General features: G+C 46.0%; 1 protein-coding gene across 4 annotated transcripts in view; it reads left to right on the top strand.

The window, feature by feature from the left end:
- Positions 1-6,087: 6,087 nt before the first annotated feature.
- The window catches only part of Fam163a (family with sequence similarity 163, member A), a 129,498-nt gene continuing 119,040 nt past the window's right edge, over positions 6,088-16,545 (top strand). For 2 of the 4 annotated variants that reach the window (XM_017321283.2, XM_017321282.2), the window contains exon 1: positions 6,089-6,711. The gene's annotated coding sequence lies outside the window, so the exon portion shown is untranslated. Of the gene's footprint in view, positions 6,712-16,545 lie in introns of all 4 variants that reach the window. The other 2 variants (XM_017321284.2, NM_177838.3) reach the window with 2 other exon arrangements.

Raw genomic sequence — 16,545 nt, 5'->3', positions numbered from 1 at the left:
TGCACATACCAGTACCCCAGCATTTGTGGGGCCAAAATAGTGATGAGGGGGAATTTATACAGCACCAAGTTTATGCATTAGAAAACTCTAAAATTAGTAATTAAGTCCAAGTGAAGTAAAATTGGTGTCTATATTAAGAACTCAGAAAAAAAGGTGGAACAAAATAAACCTTAAGAAAGAAAGAAGAAAGGTCAGGGCCTATAAATGCAGTCAGCTGACAGAGAGCTTGTCTAATGTGCACAAAATCTGGGTCTCTCCCTAGCAGAGCTTAAACCCCAGAAAAAGAAGCAGGAAGATCGGGGATTTAAGGTTATCCTTGGCCATATAGCAAGTTGGAGGCTAACCTGGACTACACAAGACACTATCTTGGATGGGGGGAAGGGGATGGGGTATAATAAGGGGGGGGGGGACAGAAATCAGTAAGCTGAAAATTTTTTTAATCAATAAATGAAAAGCTGATATTTGTAAAAGACTAATAAATGTAAAAACTGTCAAACAAGAATGGAAAGAAAGATGGTAGAGACAAACACAAATTCCAGCGTTTCCAAAGTGAAATGAGACTTTGCCATAAGCTCAGCCATTGTCAAAAGGAGCAGACAGGGACACAATGGCAGACTCTGTATGCATAGCTTGATGCCTGACAACTTGGAGCAAATGGATCAATCCTTCAAGAAGTGTAAACTAGGGCTGGTGAGATGGCTCAGTGGGTAAGAGCACCTGACTGCTCTTCCGAAGGTCCAGAGTTCAAATCCCAGCAACCACATGGTGGCTCACAACCATCTGTAACGAGATCTGACGCCCTCTTCTGGTGTGTCTGAAGACAGCTACAGTGTACTTACATGTAATAAATAAATAAATCTTAAAAAAAAAAAAAGAAGTGTAAACTATATCTCAACCAAAAGGAAAGAGACTACTGAGCAGACCCACAACTATATTGAATTTGCAATTTTAAGAAATACTGAAGAGAAGTCTGCAGGCTCAAACAGTTCTACAAAAAATTCTACCAAACATTTATAGAATTAACATCATATCTCCTCCAGAAAATAATAGAGGGAAAAGGGAAGGGAGCTTAACCCATATGTTAAAACAAAAGGCAGTAAAAGACACACATACATAATTACAGACCAAAATTGGTACACACATGTTCTAAAATTTATATACATTACACACACACACAGAGAGACAGAGACAGAGAGGGAGGGAGAGAGAGAGACAGAGAGAGACTTATGTTTAATATGCCTAAATTAGCTCAATGGCTGAGCCACTCCCAAACTTCCACATCACTAACACCTCCCCTCCCATACTCCTGAATTATTATTTACTAATATCTATATTCCATCTTTGGGAGGGGCCCCTGGGCCTGTTGCTTCCCAGTGCTTACATGGCTGTGTGCTTTCTCTCCTGCAGATCTCAAGCCTGATCCTCCTGCTTCCCCCTCATGGTGATTCTAAAATCCTTCTTCTTACTGAGGCTCCCTTACCCAGGAAATCTAAATTCCCCCCTCAGACTCTCTGATCAGCCATTGACACTGGCAACTTTATTTACCAATTCGAACCAGTGGGGGGCAGGGACCCTCAGCATCCCACATGTGGGATTCTTGTGCAATTTGGGAACCCATAATGCAAGCATTAAGCCAAATCCACAACAATCCTTAGTGAGTACTGGACTAACCAGACCTCCATAATCAGACCCTGGATTTCAAACACCAAAATTGAAGCTGGGTAATGGTGGCTCATGCCTTTAATCCCAGCACTTAGAAGGCAGAGTCAGGCAGGTCTCTATGAGTTTGAGGCCTGGTCTACAGAACAAGTTCCAGGACAACCAGGCTGCACAGAGAAACCTATCTTGAAAAACAAACAAACAAACAATCTAACCAACAACAACAACAACAACAAAACTAAGACCATAACAAAACAGTCAAACAAAAACAATTCACTATCTCAAAAATAAGCTATGGGTACAGCTCCTTTTTCAACAGCCTCAAAACCACAAATATTTGTCAACCAAGAAAGAAGGTGAATGGCACGGACACTCTCTCTGCATGGCGAACATTATGAAATAAACTAAAGTAAAAGCAAGGTCTGAGAAGCCACGGTGGCAGGGCGCTTCCCTAGCATGCATGAGGCTCAAGGTTTAAATCAGAAAATTTGATAGAGTCAAAACACCCATACTCTCTCTCCAATGTGATCTGCAGACTCCGGAGCCATCTCATCAAAATATCAGTGTCATCCTTCATAGAAATACAAAGATAATCTCAAAATTTTAGGCAAAGTAATTAAATAAAAGTATCTCCAAAGTAATACATATGGCCAGCGGATATAAGAAAGGGTTATCAACATTGCTACAACGAAAAACAAACAAACAAAACCAACAAAAACAATAAAAAAAAAAAGGAAATGCAAATCAAAGCTCCACTGAGATTATCACCTCACACTGGTTAGGATGGTGATTATCAAAAGATAACAAATGCTAATGAAGAAACTAGCACTGCTAAATCATGGCGATTTGAACGAGAATGGACCCGGTTGGCTGGCTCATATATTTGGATACTTGGTCCACAGCAGAACTATTGGGGAAGGGTTAGGAGGCATGCATTGCCTTGTTGGAGGATGTGTGTCAGAAGCCCACACCAGACCCAGTCTCTCTTGTTCATTCTCTCTCTCTCTCTCTCTCTCTCTCTCTCTCTCTCTCTCTCTCTCTCTCTCCCTCTCTCCCTCCCCCCCTCTTCCCTCCTTCCCTCCCTCCCTCCCTCTTCCTTACTCCCCTCCCTCCTCCCTCCTCCCTCCTCCCTCCTCCCTCCTCCCTCCTCCCTCCCTTCCTCCCTCTGTCTTCTGCCTCAGCCAGGATGTAAACTCTGAGCTACTGCTCCAGCGCCTGGCTACCTGGTGCCATGCTCTATGCCAGGATGGTCATGCACTCACCTTTGAAACCCTAAACCCCAATGAACTGTTTTCTCTAAGTTACCTTGGCTGTGGTGTCTTATCCCTGCAATGCAATTGAAAAGTAACTAAGACATAAATAATATATGTTTATATATTATATATGCCAACATATATATATATTGAGAGAAGACAGAACAGAGAAGAGGGAGAGGGAAGGGACTGGAATCAGGAGTATGGGAGGGGAAGTGTTAATGATGTAGAAGTTTGGGAGTGGCTCAGCCATTGAGCTAATTTAGGCATATTAAACGTAAGTGTCTCTCTGTCTCTCTCTCCCTCCCTCTCTGTCTCTCTCTCTCTCTCTCTCTCTCTCTCTCTCTCTCTGTGTGTGTGTGTGTGTGTGTGTGTGTGTGTGTGTGTGTGTGTCTACAATCAACAAGACAAATACGTTTTATGTCAGAGTCTTGGAAGAGAGAAGCTCTGCTCTGCGTGGGCAGAGAGAAGGAGCATCGATTTGTGAGGTGTATTCATAAAATCGATGGGCGGTGGGAGTAGGAAGTTGGTACTTGAGGGCTGAGGAAGCATCCGGTATGACAGTGAGCTCATTATTTCTGATGAGAAAGCCTTAGAAAGCAACGCTAAACTGATGACAAGGACCGTCCCTAGGTTGAGATGTCGCAGGTGTCTAGAGCAACTGGAATGTGTGTATATCAATTTTGGTCTGTAATTATGTATGTGTGTCTTTTACTGCCTTTTGTTTTAACATATGGGTTAAGCTCCCTTCCCTTTTCCCTCTATTATTTTCTGTGTGAGTGTCACCTAGGCTCAGGTGACAGTTTCATCAAAATTTAATCAAATGATGGCAGAACTGGAAGCTAGGTCAGCCACGTTGCTCGTGAGGATAATGATGCCTCTATCCTTGAACATAGACTGACAGACTCTTAATGTACTCAACTACATATAATCTAGCAATTGAATGCCTAAGTAAGAAAACTTAGGTTCAGGCACAATTCAGTCTGCGAACGTTTATGGCAACTTCATTTGTAGTTTCCCCAAAATGCAAACGCAAACCGCAACTATGTCTTCCACTGAGAGACCAGCTTAGCAAGTCATGGCAGGCATACGTGGGTAGTAGAGTACTGCTCAGTAATAGAAAGAAAATGCTGACATGTGAGACAGTATGGAGGACTCTCCAGAGGATGACTAAGTGGCTTCTCCAATAAAGGATTCCTAAAATCCCAATTTCTGGACACAAAAACCAATATTGTAAATGGTTTCTAGAGCTTAGAGAGAGGAGAGGCTCAGAGGGGAAGTAAGTTTGTCTACAAAAGAGGGACTTGTGTTGCTGAGACATGTTTTGTACCTTGACTGTGTTGGTGACAGTGTTCACCTTGAAATCTTGAAGCTATAATTCTCAAGATGTTAGCAATATGGGAAACCAGGTGAAGGGTGTGTGGATGCTTAAAAAAAATTTTGTGTGTTATTTGTTAGTAGTGCTATTCTTTGGAGATAGGGTTTGTATAGCCCAGGTTGGCCTCAAACTCAATATGTAATAAAGGACCTTGAACTCTTGGTTGGTTCCCTCTTCTCTACCCCTCGAATGCTGGGGGTTATACCATGCACTGGTATAGTGGTTTATACTGTGTTGGGGTAGGAACCCAGAGCTTTGCACATTCCAAGAAGATATTCTGTCAACTGAGCCACATCCCTAACCTTCTTTGTATGGTTTCTCAAAACCACCTGTGAGGGCTAGAGAGCTAGCTCAGCAGCTGAGAGTGCATACTGCTTTTCCAAAGGACAGGAGTACGATTCCCAGCATCTACATTAAGCAGTTCACCATCTCCCGTAACACCATCTAGAAACAGCCCAAATGTCAAAAACACAGAACTGAATTGTGATGAAGGGATACTAAATAGTATGAAAAACGAGCAAACAACCACATGTGACAAAAGAGGCAGTTCCCACAAACGTTCAAATAAAAGCACAGAGACAAAAACGGAGTGCTTGCTGTGCTATTCTGTGTAGAGGAAGCTTTAAAGCAAGCCAAAGTGCTGATGGTATCCACAGATGCGTCACAAATAGACAAAACTCTAAAGGCACACGAGGATGTGATACAGCTAGGATGGTGGCTACTGTGGGACCAGGGACTTGGGAAGTGGGAGAGGTAGTGGAGTGACTTTGGGTTCTGGCACTAACTGGAATGGTAATTACATAGATGTTTGACTTTAATGAGCCATTAGCCTGTGCACATACTTGTCTTGTTTTACTGTTTAAAGGTCTGTGATAAAATTGCAGGATTCTCATACTGTGTTCTTTTGCCTTCAAAAAGGAGATGAGAAAGATGTGCTGGTGTGAGATTCCACTGTGGTGAGAAAAGGTGGTACACAGAGGAAATGTGGGCTGCATATTTAAAACCTGTGAAGAGAAAGTAATGAGGTTCTGAACTACAGAAGTTCCCCTGCAGGGGCGGGGTGGAGGGGGAATGAGATGAGTAGTCTACCCTGGTGACATCTTTCTTATTCCTTGATCGGATCACACTGGGGACCTATCATGTCTCGTGTTTGGAATTTCATTTTGGTTTCTCAAATCTGCGGTCTTTCCCTCGAACCACTCAGACTATGCAGGATGTGAAGAAGAAAACATCCTGACTGTAGTGGGGGAAAAAGCCGAGCTTATCCTGCAGGACCCAGCTTCTCCTTCCTCTGAATCGTCAGGGTTTGTGAAACAAGCCTGTGAAGTGGGTAGGATTCTGAGAAAGGAATTCTGGCCTGAGAAGCTTTGGCTAGGCTAACTTCCTTCCCTCTCCTCCTGTCCTGTTCTCCAAGGAAACCTTCCAACGACTACCAGCACAATTTTCCTGTTTGGGGTACAGTTCACAGGCACCTCTCAGTTGTAAAGCACTTGTTGCCAAGTCTGACCACCTGAGTTTAATCCCTGGGACCCACAGGGTGTAAGGAAAGAACTGATTCCAGCAAGGCTATAGTATGGACATCTACATATACATGCATGCATGCATGCATACATACATACATACATACATACATACATACATACATGTAAAAAAATTAAGGAGACATCAGTAAAGAAATCCCTATCATCACTAACGTTCCTCTTGTCTCTTTCCTGACAGATCTGACACGCACATACTCTAACTCTGCCCCCTCCACGAGGGACCTCAGCTGTCACTAGACTCCCTGGCCTAGATGTGCCTTGAAGGTAGCTGTTGAGGTGATCCCCCTTCAGTGGACAGCTACGCACTCTGGCGCCTAAACTCTCTTTCGAGATTTTCCATTCTGGACCCCGTCTGCAGCTCCCTAAGTCCCCACTACTGAGTCATCCCTGGAGAGCCCCGACTGCTGGGCTCTGTGTTTCTTGGGCTAAAAGGCTGCGAACCTGAGTGAGAGATTTTTCTGGACCATCACTCCAGCTGACCCATCACCCCACTAAGAGCAATCCTCCTTGCGGGTTGGGGATTCTCTCAGGACACCCTCTAGCTCCTATCACCTGCCCCCATCCTCGGCCACCTGGAGGAGCCAGGAGATTCAAGGTTGGGTACCCAGCCAGTGCTCTCAGAGCCGGGGCGGGCAGAGCAGCCTCACGTGGGCCGGCAGGGCCACCGGCGCTGGGAGGAAGGCGCGCAGAGTCCAGGGCAGCGCTGAGTGGGAGCCACGGCAAGAGCCACGGCGGAGAGAAGCCCGGACCCGGGGACCCAGGAGGCAATTTCCTACGCAGAGGGAGTGAGGCGGCGCGGCGGAGCAGCAGACGGATCTCTGGGCTCGGTGCGTGGATGTGCCCGGCGCTAGAGCGCTGTCGGGGGCGCCTGAACACCTAGGTAAGCGCGCCCCGGCGCCGCCTTGCGCAGAGCACCCGCCTTAACCGGGCTCCGCGTCCTGGCTCCCGCAGCAGCTCCTAGAGGCGCTGGTGGGAGGCTGCGGGCTGCCGGCCCCTGGAGCCCCTCGCTTCCACCGGTCCTCACCGATCAGCCCCTCACCACTTTCCCTGCTCCGGCCTTCTTTCATGGGGATGCGGAGGCTGAGCCTTGGTGCTGGCGACACTCTGGGACCCTAGGAGACCACTCGCAGGGCAAGCGACACTGGATGTCCCCCCCACCCCGATCTCCTAGGCAATGGGTGGGTGCGGGGGGTTGGAGAGCGCTGCCCTGCTCATGGGCAGCCGTCGGTTGATGCCTCCAGGTTCCAGCAGGCTTGCTAGAGATTTTCCTGAAGTTTTACGAAATAATGAGGGCAGAGGTGCTTCAAGGGGCGGGATGTGTGGGCACAACAACGGGAGGGAGTTCGAGGACAGTTGTCTTTGCCAGAGACTCCGGGTCCAGGGCAGCCGGAGGTTCCTGGCTGTTTAGAGGTCCAGCTCCCTGCCAGGTTCATTGCCTGCTTGCTTCTGGACCCCCGGAACCATCTCTTGTATCTGCATCCCTGACCCTGTGTCAGTCGCAAGGAAGCTTCAGCTAGTGGCATTAAGGCTTGACCCAAATAGAGACCAGGGACCAAGGGACAAAGTCTTGGAGTCTGCTGCTGGGTCCTGGTCACCCCAAGCTTTACTGCTAATGTTGGTGCTCTACAAGACTCCCTAGAAGGGTGGTGTCCTCAGAGCTCTGAGACCCAGAAGACAAAGAAGAAAAGCCGGAAAGAAACATAAGAACTATCAGCTCCCAGGGCTATTCATCCCCTTTGATTGTGACTGGGGAGTGGGGGAGGGCATTGTTTTTGTTTGTTTTGGTGTTTGGTCTCGCCAGGACATTCCTTTTCTCTGCGTGGACCTGTGGGGCCCTGGACATTTGTGCTTCTTAACAGGTTTGATGTGGCAGGTAACCAATTCAGACCCATTCTCTAGGTTTTCCATTCTGTGAGGACAGCAGACCCTCTCCTCGTTCAGGACCACATTACTGGCCTGACTGTAGGAGAACAGGAACTGGGGGTCTTTCAAGTAGGCTGAGGGGTTCCAGGGAGGCAACCCGGTAACTGGCAGGGATTGATGTGTGCCGTGGGATCTCTGGATCCTGCCTGTGTCAGAGCCGGTCCCAGGAGAGACAATTCCAGACACAATAGGAGGAAGTATGAGAAAACATTGATGGGTGACAGATACTTCACTAAAGAGCCCCTGGGCTTTGCAGTCTTCGGAGAAAAGACAGCCCCTTTCCATTACTAAAGAAGTTTTGGAAGTCACAGAGGTTTTAATCCTGTTCTTTTCATTCCAGCCATAGGTGAACCAAAGGAAAGAAGGAACAAAGGCACACTCTGATAACTTCTAATTCCCCAGCCTCCTCTCCCAGCCCCCATTGCAGGAGAGGCGCTAAGCCGGCATGCAGAGGCGGGTCACTGTCAGTATCCAGAGAGAAACCAAATGTGGGCTCCTGATGGTTCAGATGTGCATTAGGCGAATCCCCATCAGCACTCTCTCAGTTCCCTGCCCACTCCAGGAACGTGCTCATAATTTCCACCATCCTAGGGAAAGCCAGAAGATGCCGTCTGCCTGAATGGAAAACTTCTGGGTCCTCTGAGGAGAGGGATACTGGTGCAAATAGAAACCATGGCTGGCTGTGGGCGTTGATGCCAAAACTAGAGATTTGCCTTTGATGACCTTGGAAATAATATCCTGAAAAGGCTGGCGTCCCAGGAGTGTGTGGTCCCTGGTGTGTTGTCAGAGGATTCTGTGTTATCTCTCGCCTGTCCATCTGTAATTGAAAAGGAGCATTGTCCCTTTGTGTACAAACACCCTCTGGCAATAAGGAAAGCCTGCCCAGGGACAAGCAGCTAGCCTTCACTCAGAGGCCCACAGTAGAGCTTAGTGATCTAATTCAGGCTGTGGAAGAGGCTAGGAGGCTCAGAAGGAGCTGGGAAGGCTCTAGTTGACCACTTGCCTGGGGGTGGGGTGGGGAGCCATTTGATCTTGGCCAGGGAGTGAGCATCCTTTGTGAAAAGTATCCAGGGGCTAACTCTGATTATTATTCCTGGTTATTAACTCCCAGGAAAGCCGCTACTGTTTAAGTACCATTATTAAGTGCCTTCTGTGTGCCAGATGCAAGGCACTGCAAAATCAATATTACCTCCATTTTTAACGTGAGGAGACTGAATTTGGGAGGCATAAAATAATTTGCAAAGATCATAAAATAAGTAGCTGAAGCCCAGTCTCTCAGATTCCAAAACCCTCATCCTGCCACGGGCCTTTACTTACTTTCTCTCCGTAAGAACTGACACCCTGTGGTGCCCCTATCCAGAACCATCATGAGTAAGCACTGTTTTTCACAGACAGATGTTTGTGATTCCATTAGAGTTCAGGGAAGTGCTGGTCTAGAAAAGGCAGATGCTGTTCACTGGCTTTAATATGCAGAGTACAAATTATAGTAACATAGACACACACACACACACACACACACATACATGCACACACCCTCACTTAGGTTAGCAAACAGTGAAAAGACTGGTTAAGGTCTCATGAGGTTTTGGGCAGACAGTCTCTCTCATAAGTTCCTGGAAGGAAAGTTGAGTGGTCGAATCTCTTTGGAGACATTTTGGAAATACCCATTGTCTTTGTTAGGGTTTTAATGTTGTGAACAGACACCATGACCCAGACAACTCTCCTACAAGGACAACATTTAATTGGACCTGGCTTACAGGTTCAGAGGTTCAGTCCATTATCATCAAGGCAGAAGCATGGCAGCCTCCAGGCAGACATGGTGCAGACGGAGCTGAGAGTTCCACCTCTTGTTTCAAAGGCAGCTAGGAGAAGACTGGCTTCCAGGCAGCTAGAATGAGGGTCCCACAGTGATATACCTACTCCAACAAGGCCACACCTCCAAATAGTGCCACTCCCTGGGCCAAGCATATTCAAACCACCACACCCATCCAGATTAGAAAATCCTGGCCCATCTGCCCATTGATTCAATCTTTAGAAATTTAACTTGCTCCTTGTTATACTGGCATATGAACACATGGGCTTGAGGCTATCGTAGCATTATTTGAAGTATGAAAGGGATGCTTATGTGTTCATCAAAAGGAAGCTTGTTGAATATTTCATCTTGCTTCCAGACAGTCAGATACTACCCTACTCATCTATAGGAAAAGAATTGGGAAGTCTCACATATAACTGAGGGCAATGTTTTCCAAGGAGAATATAAGATGTATAGAAAGTTATACTATGTTATAAAAGAGGATAAAGATAGATGCAAAGTCTAACAATATCTATTGTTCTCGGGGCTCACGGAACTGTAAACCCTTTGTTTCTTTTGAATTTAGAACCATATGAAATTTTTTAAAAAATCCCTCTTTCCCTGCCACATTCCCTCAAGCACTTCTTCAGCTGAAGTGTTGGTGATGCTTCCCACTTTGTGCTGGCCAAGAAGACTCCTTTGGATGAAAGCCAAAGGACAAGGGCCATCCAGAACTCCTTTGAAATTCAGGGTTGTGCTTAGAAAGCAGGGAAGAAGAGATGAGTTCAGACGGGAGGCTGTCTGAGCTGGGTAGACAAGGCATGCTCATCTAGCCTTGGAAACAACCTGAACAAGCAGAGCCATTTGTCTTCTCATGGCCTCACTGTTATCACAGGACAGGGGCTTGCACAGCAGTCCTGGGTAAGAGACCACAGGGAATGTGGTGACATCAGGAGATATGTAGGTCTGATTCTGGAGGTTGCATTTGCACCAGAGATGGGAAGTAGGGGACATGTTTGAAAGAGCAGGTGTCTTTATCAGTGTTCTGCTGATGCTGTGAAGAAATACCGTGACCATTGTAGATCTTTTAAAAAGAGAACATTAATCGGGGCAGGCTTACAGTTTCAGAGGCTTAGTCCATTATTTGCATGGTACTGTGCAGGCAGACATGGTGCTGGAGAAGGAGCTGAGAATTCTACATCTGAATCCACAGACATCAGGAAGAGAGAACCATTGGGCTTGTCTTGTCCTTTGAAACCTTAAAGCCCACCCTCAGCGGCACACTTCCTCCAACAAGTCCACACCCACTAATCCTTTTAAATAGTGCCACTCCCTAAGCATTCAAATATGTGAACCTCTGGGGGCCGTTCTTATTCAAAACCACTACCAAAGTTTTGAAAATTATTCTGGGGTTGAGCTAGCTTAGTAGTTTAGAGCAGTTAGTTGCTGCTCTCCCAAAAGACCAGAGTTTAGTTGCCAGTACTCATGTCTGTAACTCTAGCACCAGGGGATCTGATGCCCTCTTCTGGCTTCTGTGGGTACCTGTACACATGTGGCATACACTCACTCAAACATATTGAAGAACAACTTAAAATTAATCAACAAGAAAATCATTCTGGAGTCCAGGGTTATGTTGCCCTCAGAGTATTTGAGCAAAGACGTTATCACTGTGTTAAGTGGAGTCTCCTGAGATGTCCCATTGATTACATCAGAGAAGATGCCGGGTTTACTTCCTTGCCCCTAAGAATTCCTGTCCCCTGGCAACACAGCCTGGAAGTGATGAATGCGGAAGGGGCAGTAGTGTGGTATTAGATACAGCCGTTCTCTTTTCGGGCAGGGCAGGCTATGAGTAACAGACAGCCTTCCAGCCACAAGTTGGCATCTCCAATTTTCACCGGAAGCTTTCTAAGTCCCAGACACTCAGTGAAGCCCTCTGCTTACCCTGTGTTATTTGCCCTCTTGAACCTGATGTCCGTTCAGACTCTTTCCCATGAAGCAACACGTCTTTCTTCTGCTACTCACAGACCGCTTGTTCTCTGTATAATACCTTCCAAGTCAGATATGCCAGCATCACCTGGGCACATAGAGACCCACTTTGGATTATAATCAAATGTGGCTGGGAGTCACATGCTTTGATGGTTAGAATCAATGCAATATGCATAATTTTGTACACATTGCATGGCAAGGACAAAGCTATCTGTACTCTTGGTCAGATTCCCATCTCTCTTCTATCCCCGTGCATATATAAAGGATAGAACTGAGACAGGTTGTGACATTTTCTAGAGAAAGGTGATTGTCATTGCTTTGGTCCAGATACTAGTGGTATGGAAATCTGTGTCTGTACCAAGGAGAACATTCAGCAGGGGTATCCCTCAGGCCTCAGGTCTAGGCCAGGGGTCTGTGATGTTTAGAAGAAACAGCCCAAGGCCTCTAAGAGCCTTGTTCTTCCAAAGCTCTTCGGTGAGAACTCACCTCTGACTTCCATTTCAAAGAGGGAGAGCTTGAGTTTTTCCCCAAATAAATTCTGGAGCACACAGGCAATTGCTTTTTTGATGTCTTATGGTTGCCTGCAGAGGTGGGAGCAAGAAGCTGTCCTGGGCTCTCAGCCAAGCTTGCTAGAATCCAGCCATCAAGGGGAAAGCTGGAAAGCCCACTAATTTTAAAAAGTAGAAAAAGCTTACATAGCATTCTGGCAGTGAATGGTCAGTTCCACTCACTTGAATTCAGAAGATATGTGTTGTTCAGGCTATGTGAAATCAGAGCCAAGCAAGGCATGGTCCCTACATCTTGATGCCTGCAAGGCAGTATGAGGAAGAACCAGTCATGTCACCAGAAGAAATGTTAAGTAGAGAAACAGGTGACATGCTGTCAGAGGCAGAAGCACTAAGTAGATCAGAGGCTGGTCAAGTGACTCTGATGGATTATTAAGGTCCTTTGGAAGTGACCCTTGAAGTAGACCTAGGTGATAGAGTGATTTTGATTGACCCAGGAGAATGGGCAAAGCCAAGAGAGTAGCCTGGGCAAGGCACAGGGTTACAAGATGAAGTGAGGCAACATGACTATAATCTCGTTATTTATCTAGCTTCTACCACAGGCATAATACAGGGCTATTTCTTTTCCCTCTCCCCTCTTCCCTCTCTTCCTGTCTCCCCTCTCCCCTCTCTCCTCCCCTCTTCTCCCCTCTCCAATCTCCAATCTCTCCTCTCCTCCCCTCTCCCCTCTCCCCCCTCACCCCATTGGTGCCCAGGGCTGCTCGTTTGCTAGGACAGTACTCCACTACCAAGTCCTATCTGCAGCTTATGGCATTTAAAAATATTTGTAGAGAGGAACTATTTATATCCGCATAATCACTATAAATACATACATATGTGTGTGTTTGAGGGGTGTGCATTTAAAGCAGTATGTCTTGATGATGCCTTATAGATATTAGAAGTAAAGTCTCCTGACCTGTAAGACTCTCATATTTTATATAAAATCGGTTTTACTCGAAAGACAACAGCAGATGGTATTTTATGTACCATACAGTGAAGACCACCATTTCTGTTGTCCTCAATTGCTGTGTCTCAGTGGGTTCTTCAGTGGGGACACAGGCACAGGGACAAGACAAAGATTGTCTCATTATTTCCTTACTCAGGTGTCAACAAAATGACTTTTGTATGTGACACAAGTGGTAGTCTGATTACGAGGGAGAGAAAGAGCAGATGTAATTGGTCGTGGTCTCTGTGCCATCCAGGGGCACACAGCACATGGACGAGATTACAGGGGGTGTTAGATGCCATAGTGGAATTGGGGACAAAAGACTGCCTGAAGAGATAATATGTGCTTAGTAAGTACTGGTTTCTAAAAATGAATAAACAACATGATAAACAGTAGCAGACACTGCAAGGAGAACAAATTAGAAGACCAAAAATATTCCCATGGACTTGACCAGGGCCTCAAAATCTGTTCATATAATGAAACCCAGGAAAACTGTGGTTCCTTTTGTAGAATAACTGAAATATTCATAGATTACAATTACTGAAAACATAATTTGGAGCTAAGTAGAACATCTTGTGCTAGATTCTACTACAGGTGCCAACTGTCAAGAAAACTTAGGAAACAAAAACATTCGGTTAAAATATTCTATGAGCCCACTCTTTTCCTATAAACTGGGGGGAGACTACCCACATTCTATTTTAACACTGGGAACCTTCACACCAGCTGGTAGGACACCAGGACTCCAAGGAAGCGTTGGCATTTGAAGGTTGTTGATGGTTTCAGCAAGGACGATTTCAGCAAATAACGAGGCTAGAAGCCATATGGGACTGGAGGGGAAAGTGAGCATTGCATTTTCAAGACACTAGCAAGTATTTGTCAAATGTCCCCAGGATGTACAGTTGAGAAGGAAGGAAACAACCAATGTCCCAATTCTCGTGAATCTTGAAGTTGTTCAGGAGAAACAAACTGATCACTAAGGAAACATAAAGAGATGCTGTGATTTAAAGCTATAGAGCGCCACATGGTATCACAAGAGTTTAATACTATTAATAGTATATCTGGGAGGAGGGGAGGAGTTTAGCATTAATAGCTCAGAAGATGGGCAAGGACATTCCAGGAAGGAGCCAAAGGCCATCCTTGGGGAAAGCATGGCTTCTGGGGTTCCAGGCCAGGGAATGTAGAGTATGGAGACTGAGATGAGCAGAAGAGATGAGGATGAAAAGCACACAGTCTTAGTCACAGCAAGGATGCTGATGACTGGTTCTGAGGACTAAGCAGCAGTTGACATTGATGATCAACTTCACCATACTGAGAAGCACCCAGGGAAGGTACTGGGAGGAGGGCATTCCCAGAGAATCTTAACTAAGGGCAAGAAGATCCACCCTGAATGTGATCAATACCATCCCATAGGCTTGGGACCTCGGATGGAATAAGCGAGGGAAAAAGAGAAAGCCTGCTAGAGTCTTCTCCTCCCCAACCCTTCACTCTCCTCCCTTGTACCTCTCTCTTCTTGCTCCTCCTCCCGTTCCCCTCCCACTCCCTTTCCCCTCCACTCCCACCCCTGCTCCCCATCTTGCTCCCACTCTGTTCTTGCTCTCTGCTTCTGGCTAGCAGTGGGGTGAGCTCCTCAGCTATCACTACTTCCCTGTAGAGTGAATGTCCCCTCGGAAGCTCTGAGCTCAAATGAACTCTTCCTCCCTTTAAGTTGACTTTCTCAGGTATTTGTCATAGTAGCAGAAAATCTGTCAAGCTGTGACATAATCAGAACTTCTATTTTTAAAGGACCATTCTGGGGCTGAGAAATAATTTGTGGGTAAAGCCTTGCTGTGCAGATGTGAGACCCTGAGCTCAGATCCTCAGAACACATAAAGTTGGACGAGGTAGTAAGTGTAATCCTAACACTCCTACAGCAAGGTGGGATGCAGGGACAGGAGAATCCTTGGAAGCCTGTAGGCAGTGACCCTGGCTTACACACTGGCAAAGAGACCCACACACATGAGAATATATCTACCCAGAAGCACACACACTGCACACATGCGCTCGCATGTGCACACACTGCACACATGCGCTTGCATGTGCACATACTGCACACATGCCCAACATTATGGCATAAATCCTGGCCAGAGCTTTTAGGGAAGAAAAAGAAAGAAAAGGCATCCAAGTAGGGAAGAAAGGAGGAAAATTGTCCCTATATAAAGAGAACCCTCCCAGTGTAAAAAAAAATGTTAGAACTAGAGAACAAGTTATAAAGTTGATAATGCACCCCCCACCCCGTGTGTGTGATTGTGTGTGTGTGTGTGCATGAGTGTGAGTGTATATGTGTGTGAGCATGTGTGTGAGTGTATGTGTGAGTGTGTGTGAGCATGCACACGTGTGTGGGTGTGTTTGTGGGGGGGGGTGTGGTATATGGGGAAGTGCACATGTGCACGTAGACATGATCACCTCTGTATGAATGTGTGCAGGCCAGAAGTAATTACCAGATGGCTCCTATTACTCTCCACCTTTTTAAAGACAGTCTCTTTGAACCTGGATCTTGATAATCAGGCAACTAGATGGTCAGCAAACTCCCAGGACCTTCCAGCCTCCTCAATAGACCAGAGCTGTCGCTATAGACCTGAACCTCTGTGCTGTGCCTTTCCACGGATGCTGGGGATCCGAACTCTGCTCTTCATGGTTATGCAGCAAATATTTCTCCCCATCTCCCCAGCCCTAGGTACATCTCTACATCAACCGTGTAGCCATCTGATGAGTATCACAGTCACACTTTACACACACTCACACACACACACACTCACACACACACACACACACACACACACACACACACGCATGCCCGAGTGCACACACAAACACACACACAGCTCAAGAATAAGTAAAATTAACAAAGGAAGGGGGAAATTTTGTACACTAAAACCCACAAAACATCAATTAATGGAGGCACAATCAAACGGAAGGCTATCCCTTATTCACAGACTGGAAGGCTTAACATTGCTAAAATGCAATTTAATTTTGCTGATTCTGTAATTAAAGTCTTTGGTGAATTCATTGGTTAGTTCTAACATGTTTATGAGCCTCTGGGGCTTTGTGTACATACGGTGTCTTCTGTGAATAGGACAATTTTATTCCTTTCTTTCCCTGTTAAAAATTCCAGTGGCATTTTTATAGAAATACAAAACAGGGAGCCAGGCAGTGGTGGTGCATGCTTTTAATCCCAGCACTCAGGAGGCAGAGGTAGGTGGATCTCTGAGTTAGAGGCCAGCCTGATATACAGGGCTAGTTCCAGGACAGCCAGGGCTACACACACACACACACACACACACACACACACACAAACCCTGTCTCCGGGAAAAGAAGGAAAGGAAGGAATAAAGGAAGAAAGGAAGAAAGGAAGAAAGGAAGAAAGAAAGAAAGAAAGAAAGGAAGGAAGGAAGGAAGGAAGGAAGAAAGAAAGAAAGAAAGAAAGAAAGAAAGAAAGAAAGGGAGAGGGAAAGAGAGAGAGAGGGAAAGAGAGAGAGAGGGAGG

Source organism: Mus musculus, chromosome 1 (assembly GCF_000001635.26).
Source record: "Mus musculus strain C57BL/6J chromosome 1, GRCm38.p6 C57BL/6J".
Classification (NCBI taxonomy): Eukaryota; Metazoa; Chordata; class Mammalia; order Rodentia; family Muridae; genus Mus; species Mus musculus.
The sequence above is the reverse complement of the archived record's forward strand: the minus strand, read 5'-3'. Positions and strand labels throughout refer to the sequence as shown.